Source organism: Leiobunum rupestre, chromosome 11 (assembly GCF_980474605.1).
Source record: "Leiobunum rupestre chromosome 11, qqLeiRupe1.1.hap1, whole genome shotgun sequence".
NCBI classification, from domain to species: domain Eukaryota; kingdom Metazoa; phylum Arthropoda; class Arachnida; order Opiliones; family Sclerosomatidae; genus Leiobunum; species Leiobunum rupestre.
Window position 1 is genome coordinate 18,142,598 of NC_143394.1, and position 7,831 is coordinate 18,150,428.

The 7,831-nt window shown below is 36.3% G+C and overlaps 1 long non-coding RNA gene across 1 annotated transcript; it reads right to left on the reverse strand.

Moving 5' to 3' along the window:
• Positions 1-1,225: 1,225 nt before the first annotated feature.
• LOC149921884 (uncharacterized) lies at positions 1,226-3,259 on the reverse strand. Its single transcript, XR_016477371.1, has 3 exons — positions 3,022-3,259; positions 1,443-1,532; positions 1,226-1,346 (listed from the first exon to the last, which is right to left on the reverse strand). It is a non-coding gene; the product is annotated as an uncharacterized LOC149921884 (long non-coding RNA).
• Between the last annotated feature and the right edge of the window lie 4,572 nt (positions 3,260-7,831).

The window sequence follows — 7,831 nt, forward strand, 5'->3', positions numbered from 1 at the left end:
AGGAGAATTGAAATACTGGAGGGGAAATATAGCTCTCGCGTTGCCGAAGCTAAAACAGTGAGTCCGTGATGGTGGAATACAAATTTATGTTCCAGGTACGCAGTATTATATTCCTAGGCCTAACTAGACGCAAAAAGTTTATGGTTACTTTTACGCGAAATGTTATTATTTTTTCAAAATGGTTAAAAGTTATAAATTAACCACCACAAATCGGAGCACAAATGTTTCTTTCCATAGGTTGTAACAATTTGTAATTATTTATATTAAATGTAGGCCTATAATTGTTTTAAACTATAGGTTTCCTTTCTCTAAACCTGAAACGCTTTCAAAGTGGATAAAAGCTGTATCATTTTTTGGCCAAAAATATTCAGATTTTAAATGGCAAACACAAACTTTTACAAGACACCATTCCAACTGAGAATTTAGTAGAAATTGAAAAAAGTGACACATTATTTGATCACGAATCTGTTCGTGTAGGTTTAAGCGTAAAAACTTTTAACTATGGAGCAGAAAGCCCTCTGTTTTTAGGACATTTACTAGTATTTTACTAGAGAAAGAAAGATATTCTGCTCCATGGTTTAAGCAATAACAGGGTTGCCACAAAATTTTGAGATTCAAATTCCCTGACTATTCCCTGAACATTTTAAGAGATTTTCCCTGACTTTTTAAGGTCAAATTTTTATTTTATATTTGACTTTTATCAGAAGTTAATAAATTTAAATGGACTTATATTTAAGTAAAAAGGTTATTGCAATGTTGAAAAAATTAGCCAAACTTTCAACGAAATAAATGATAATCATAGAACTTTTCATAGATCTGGTCTAAAAAATAACCTTAAAAAAGTGCCAAAATAAAATTTAATTCCCTGACTTTTTACAAATTTGTTTCATGCGAATGATTCTTCCCTGTAAGTGCCTGCGCAAAAGCCGTTTCGGCTTGGTAGGCCAAGTTCCTATTAGTGAAATAAATAAATAAATACAAAAAAACAGAATTAAACAGTGCCAAATAATTTACGCATCCAAGGAAACTGGAGCTCTTTTTTATCCTTCGGTCGACTCATATCTGTTATTGCTTGTACTTTCGCCGGATCTGGTTTGATCCATGGACTAATTAATGTATACATTAATTAGTCCATGTTTGATCCCTGTTGCTGGTATAATATAATATTGTGACGTCGGATTTAGTTTACAAGTTATTTATTTACAATTCATTATGTACATGGAAATAGTTAGGCGCGACTCTACGGCGGTTCAAGTAACAGCTCCGTCGGCGGCGGCTTCTCGGCTGCTTGGTCGGCAGGTCCTGGACGTTGACGTAGGGCGGCTCCGTGAGCGACGCGTCTACGTCTGAGACAGGTTTTAGTGCAGCGTTGCCAGAAGCATTAAAATGAATTATCGTACAAACTTTGTAAAAATATCGTACAAAATGAAAAATTATCGTACACTAGGTATATCGCGTAGCTCGCAACCGAAACGGTTCAAGGTGGCGCTGCGGCGCTCAAGGTTTCATATCACATCTTGGGTGTGTAGCGTCTGCTAGAATGGAAAATGCGTATATCGGGTAGTCAATGCTTTTCTTTATTGTATTGTAATAATAAAGTAAGTAATTTCAACGGATAAAAATATATTTTCATATATTTCCGCGAAAGTTTTAAAACTTTGATTATCAGTAACGTCCAAGGGCGTTTGGGGGTTGAACCCCCCCCCTTCCCCGAAATGCTGATGACTGGGGGCGTGGTGCCTAATAAAAATCAGTGAAACCTCCGTCAGCACCCCCCACCCCTTGAAATTTTTCCCTCAAAACTCCCCCCCTGAAATAAAATCCTGGATACGCCCTTGGTAACGTCTGCTTATATGCTACCTCTTACTGTAGCTAAAAGAGGGCGTATGCGTAGTAAAATCGTGCAGGCCAGGGTGAGAAATATCGATTTTTTTAAAACTGGACCTGTGGCCAGTTACCCTAGGTAGTTTAATTAAAAAACTGGCCACTTACCACTTTTAACCTTGCAAAATCAGGCTTTCATAATTTATGGTCAAATTACCTATTCTTGACAATATGTGCTACAGACCCGACCCGAACAAGCCTACTGAGAGATAGACTGTTTATATTTCTTTTTGCTAACTGCTAAATTCGCTTCTTCTATAATGTAGAGGAGACAGACTCCCCTAGTCACCCACCCATACACACAATTGACACAAGGCCAAGCACACCGCATAGAAGCAAAGACCAAACAATTTTAGGGATTGATATAACATTTTTTTAATGAACTAAAATCTTGAAGGGAAAAAACTTTGAATTAATTTAGTGGTCACCAGGGCGATTGGCCTGTGATAGTGCCTTATTTCTCACACTGGTGCAGGCACCCACCGGTGTTTGAAAAATTCACCCAGAAAATCAGGTAGCAGACGAAGTGTCAAAGCTTCCCTATGTCCGTAATTCGCGAGAAACTGACGAAATTCAAACGCCGGTGGAGCCCTTTAAGCTTGGCCTATTCGAAAGAGTCCCAATTAATTTTATAGTGTGAACTGGGCTTTAAATTAACCTATAATATGTGGTCGACGTTCAACATTGTTAAAAGGAAAGGCACCATCAGGAGTTTCAATTGGTGCTCTAAGTGCTCAAAGAGGCTGGCCACGTTGACGCCACTCCATAGGTTTGCCCATGCAGGACCATCATGACTGTATTCTTTTTCATTAAGAAAAAGTAATCGCTACGTTCTCTGACGACCTCATGCCAAGTAAAAATTACGGAAAAATTTTATAAGAGGTTCTCTCTCGAAAATTAGATTTAATAGAACTGGAGTTTCGATTCCCTCTAGACCAGATTTGTATGAAAGTTTCAAACTCACGACCAGTGAAATTATACGAAAAAAAATTGAAAATAAGTAGGTGCGAAATTTTTGGTGCGACATTTGGGGTGAAATTTTTAAATTTTTCATTCGCCCAACTAATCGGATCGTGTAAAAACGGTACAATTGTTCATAGCTTAAAATGTCTATAGAAACAGACAAAGGGAAGTTACCATAGACATAATAAAGAAATAGACCCAAGATTCTACGGAGGGTTAATACGGGAGCGATAGCTAGCAGACAACCAGTATTTGTTCCGTATTCCTGTGGTACCACGTTTAAGCGACGCCTGTCGATTAGGCGAGAAAATAAAAAATCATCACGTGACACGTCACACATGTTCGTGTTTGTAATCTTTTAGGTACTCTGACGTGATTCGCGAATATTTTGGCTGTGAGAATTTAAAATAAGGTAAATGTTTATTATAATTTTTAAATAAGTCAATTAATTCTTTCAAAACCCAAAAAAAAGCAGCAGATGACCTTATAATTAAAAACAAAAAATTCTAATTGCGAAATGATATTTTGTCAAAGGCTTAAGTAACTCCTGTATCAGGCTTGTTGTGGTTATGGCTTATGGGAATATTCTGAGATTCTAAATTGTAAACAAAAGTAAATGGAATTTTGATGAAATGGATGATTCTACCTTGGATTAATAATGATTCTACTAAAGGTATGTAGCTATTGTCCTTGAAATAAAATAAGTTTTGACAATTTAAGTCTGATGGCTTGACCCTTCATTTCTAGATTTTTTTCCCTCGCTAATTTGTGGAGTCAGAGCTTGCAATATAGATTAATAACTTTCTTAATGATGATGTTCGATTCCAACTTCAGCATCAAACATGTTCGTGGTGATCTGGTAAGAGGTCCATGCCAATAATATTTCGTAATACAGTTCTAGTTCTTAGACTACATTTCTTTTATAGAGAGAGGAATATCTCTTCATAACAATTAAACAAAATTGGCTAAAAACCAAGGAGATCTTACTCAAATTATAATAACATAATTAAACCTACATGAAATGATCCTTGTTCAAAATTTAAAGGTGAGAAGTTAGCATCACCGGTTTTTTCTATTTCACTTTCAACTGGATGTAATTTCTTTAAATTAAATAAAAAAATTATTTTGACTATTTTTACTTGTTTTAATTTTATGGAAACCAAACCAGAGTTGGAATGGCTTTTGGTGTGACCCACCTTTTTCCATTTACAATTTGTATATCCTGTTCTAAAAAGTGATCATTACAAATTAAATCATGATTTGAATGTGTCGCGATTTACAGCAATTGTCCATTGAGAAAGTATTGTAGGTTTCGTTATAAAAAGATTTTAAATAAGAATGGATATTCATCGAAATAATATGATAATTTAATCCTACATATGGAATGAAACCTTTTCCGGTATTGTTTTACTTGTTATTGCAATGCGTAAAAACACTAAAATTAACCTTTTTTTACCAAATAAAAACAAGATTTTTAGTAGAAAACACTTTTTCTATAACAAACGAATTATGAAACATGTTAGCTAACATAAAAGTACTACCCGTTTATCAAATTCACCACTAAAGTTTTTGCGTCTGATTTTTAACCGGATAAATATTCCTATGCGTTAGGCACTACATGGCCTAGGCCAAGCGCTCACTGATCCTCGTAACGTCTCTGTCCTGGCTTCCACAAGCCTTTGCTTCGTAACGGAGACAATGCCTTGTGGAAGCCAGGACGGATACGAAACGGAGAGCCAGTGGGCGCCTAGTCTAAAGCGCCACTTAAATTTAGTGGCGCTTTATAAGTAGGATTAAATTATCATATTATTTCGATGAATATTCATTCTTATTTAATCTTTTTATAACTATAGGTTTCTTTTATCTAAACCTACAATACTTTCTCAATGGACAATTGCTGTAAATCGCGACACATTCAAATCATGATTTAATTTGTAATGATCACTTTTTAGAACAGGATATACAAATTGTAAATGGAAAAAGGTGGGTCACACCAAAAGCCATTCCAACTCTGGTTTGGTTTCCATAAAATTAAAACAAGTAAAAATAGTCAAAATAATTTTTTTATTTAATTTAAAGAAATTACATCCAGTTGAAAGTGAAATAGAAAAAACCGGTGATGCTAACTTCTCACCTTTAAATTTTGAACAAGGATCATTTCATGTAGGTTTAATTATGTTATTATAATTTGAGTAAGATCTCCTTGGTTTTTAGCCAATTTTGTTTAATTGTTATGAAGAGATATTCCTCTCTCTATAAAAGAAATGTAGTCTAAGAACTAGAACTGTATTACGAAATATTATTGGCATGGACCTCTTACCAGATCACCACGAACATGTTTGATGCTGAAGTTGGAATCGAACATCATCATTAAGAAAGTTATTAATCTATATTGCAAGCTCTGACTCCACAAATTAGCGAGGGAAAAAAATCTAGAAATGAAGGGTCAAGCCATCAGACTTAAATTGTCAAAACTTATTTTATTTCAAGGACAATAGCTACATACCTTTAGTAGAATCATTATTAATCCAAGGTAGAATCATCCATTTCATCAAAATTCCATTTACTTTTGTTTACAATTTAGAATCTCAGAATATTCCCATAAGCCATAACCACAACAAGCCTGATACAGGAGTTACTTAAGCCTTTGACAAAATATCATTTCGCAATTAGAATTTTTTGTTTTTAATTATAAGGTCATCTGCTGCTTTTTTTTGGGTTTTGAAAGAATTAATTGACTTATTTAAAAATTATAATAAACATTTACCTTATTTTAAATTCTCACAGCCAAAATATTCGCGAATCACGTCAGAGTACCTAAAAGATTACAAACACGAACATGTGTGACGTGTCACGTGATGATTTTTTATTTTCTTGCCTAATCGACAGGCGTCGCTTAAACGTGGTACCACAGGAATACGGAACAAATACCGGTTGTCTGCTAGCTATCGCTCCCGTATATTTTTGGCAAATCAAACTCCGCGTAAGGTGTCTATTTCTTTATTATGTCTATGGAAGTTACACGCTTTTAGACATTTCAAATAAATAATTAATGTGTCCGTGGTTCTGTGGTAGAATGCTCACCTGACGTGCAGGAGGCTCGGGTTCGAATCCCGCCCGGTGCTAACGCAACTTGAAAAATATTTATAATACACCCAATGACAAGTTGGCAAGCCAAAATATACCTCTCCTCGGAAGAGTTTTTAATTTTCAATGATGCGTAACTGTATCCGTGGTTCCGCGGTAGAACACTCACCTGTCGTGCAAAAGGGCTCGGGTTCGAATCCCGGCCGATTAAAAAATTATATTACACCCAATGACAAAAAGAGGGCGCTTTTGGAAAAACCTTTTCCCTGATTCTAAGAAACTGCGTACGCAGTGATTACCCTTTGCCCCGAAAATGCGAACGCGTTCGCAGGCCTGACAGACAGACCCACAGACAGACACGGTGGTTGTATAACCCCTCCTAGGGTACAAAGTCCCCTCGGAGAGGTAAAAACATTACACCAAAAATTCTACATGTGACTTTGAAGGGGCGGTTTGGAAAGCTATTTTTTACAAGTTATATTGAGTAAAAACAAGTACAACATAAATTTAAAAAACATTGTATATAATGTTTTATTTTTGGTGTGATAAAATACACTGTATTTTATCACACAAAAAATAAAACTTTCTAGTTTCTACCTCTCAAGGTAACTTGCATGTGGCCTAGCGAAAAGTAAAGCCGGCACTAGAAGCCTCCTAAGTTCTAACGTTGCATTGCAAGTGTATATTTTAATGTTATTGTTGAAATAACTAATAATATACCGTTTATCTTATTGGTATAATTATCTAAATAAATGTTTTACTTCTTAAACGGCTTCTATGAACTTATATATGATTAATGTAAAATTGGTCCTTACCGTTGCTCAAATAAAATAGTCCGGGTAAAGATCCAAGTACGGAAGTGGGGAAATTTGGCGGGGCGATGTGTAAGCCAAAACATTACCCATAAGCCTTTGGTAGCCGGTAGGCGCGTGTAAGTGGCGCCACGTTTCGGAAATATCCGTACATTACCGTTTCATAGGGGTCAGCTAAAGCGCTAGATATTCTGGGAGTTCTTCGGAAGTCGGCTTCTAGATGGGGGAAAGAGCCTTCGTAAAGAGTTCACTATAGAGGTATGGAATTTTCCCCTCCAGGCTCCATCCTTCACTGCGCGCGTAGAAAATAACGGCAACGGCAGAAGAAACACGATTAACTGCCCAAGCCTTTTCTAGTCCTATTTTTATTATATGTGGTGTTGTAACAGTCTAAAAATAATTTGGAAAATATAGACAAAATTATCGTACTTTCGCGTACGATAATACATTTTACATCGTACATCGTGCCTGAAACGAAATTCGCGTACGTGTACGATAATTATCGTACGTCTGGCATCACTGTTTTAGTGTCTCTCGGCTGCAGCAGCTCTTCTATTTCTATCCAGAGCGCGGACCTCGTAGAGAGGAGTGTCGCGCAATATCCTCTCTCCGTTTGCGGATCTGGATGGTTGTGATGTGTTCCTTTGTTGGACCTTGGACGAATTCGTCCAAGTTTCGACCAAGTTTGATTTGAGGCGTAAATTTTCTTTATTTTATTTATTTATTTATTTAGAAAGGAACTTTGCCAACGAAGCCGAATCCGGCTTATGCGCAGGCATTGACAGAAAGAAACAGTATAGTAAATTACCAATAAAGTAACAAAATAAAAAAGAAAATACATACAATTATATAAAAAATGAAATAATTAAAAAAAAATTACAGGTACGTTGGCCACGGCCAACTTTGATCACGCGCTGTTCGCGCTACTACGGCCAACACATTCGTCGAAATTCCGCGAGCAAGGATTTTCCCCTATAAACTGTACTATAATGTGTAGGAGGTCAGCGCCACGCTCGGTGGTTATATTGTCTTCAATGTAAAAACTATACTAAAAATAATAATCCGCTAGGGGCGCTGACGTCATA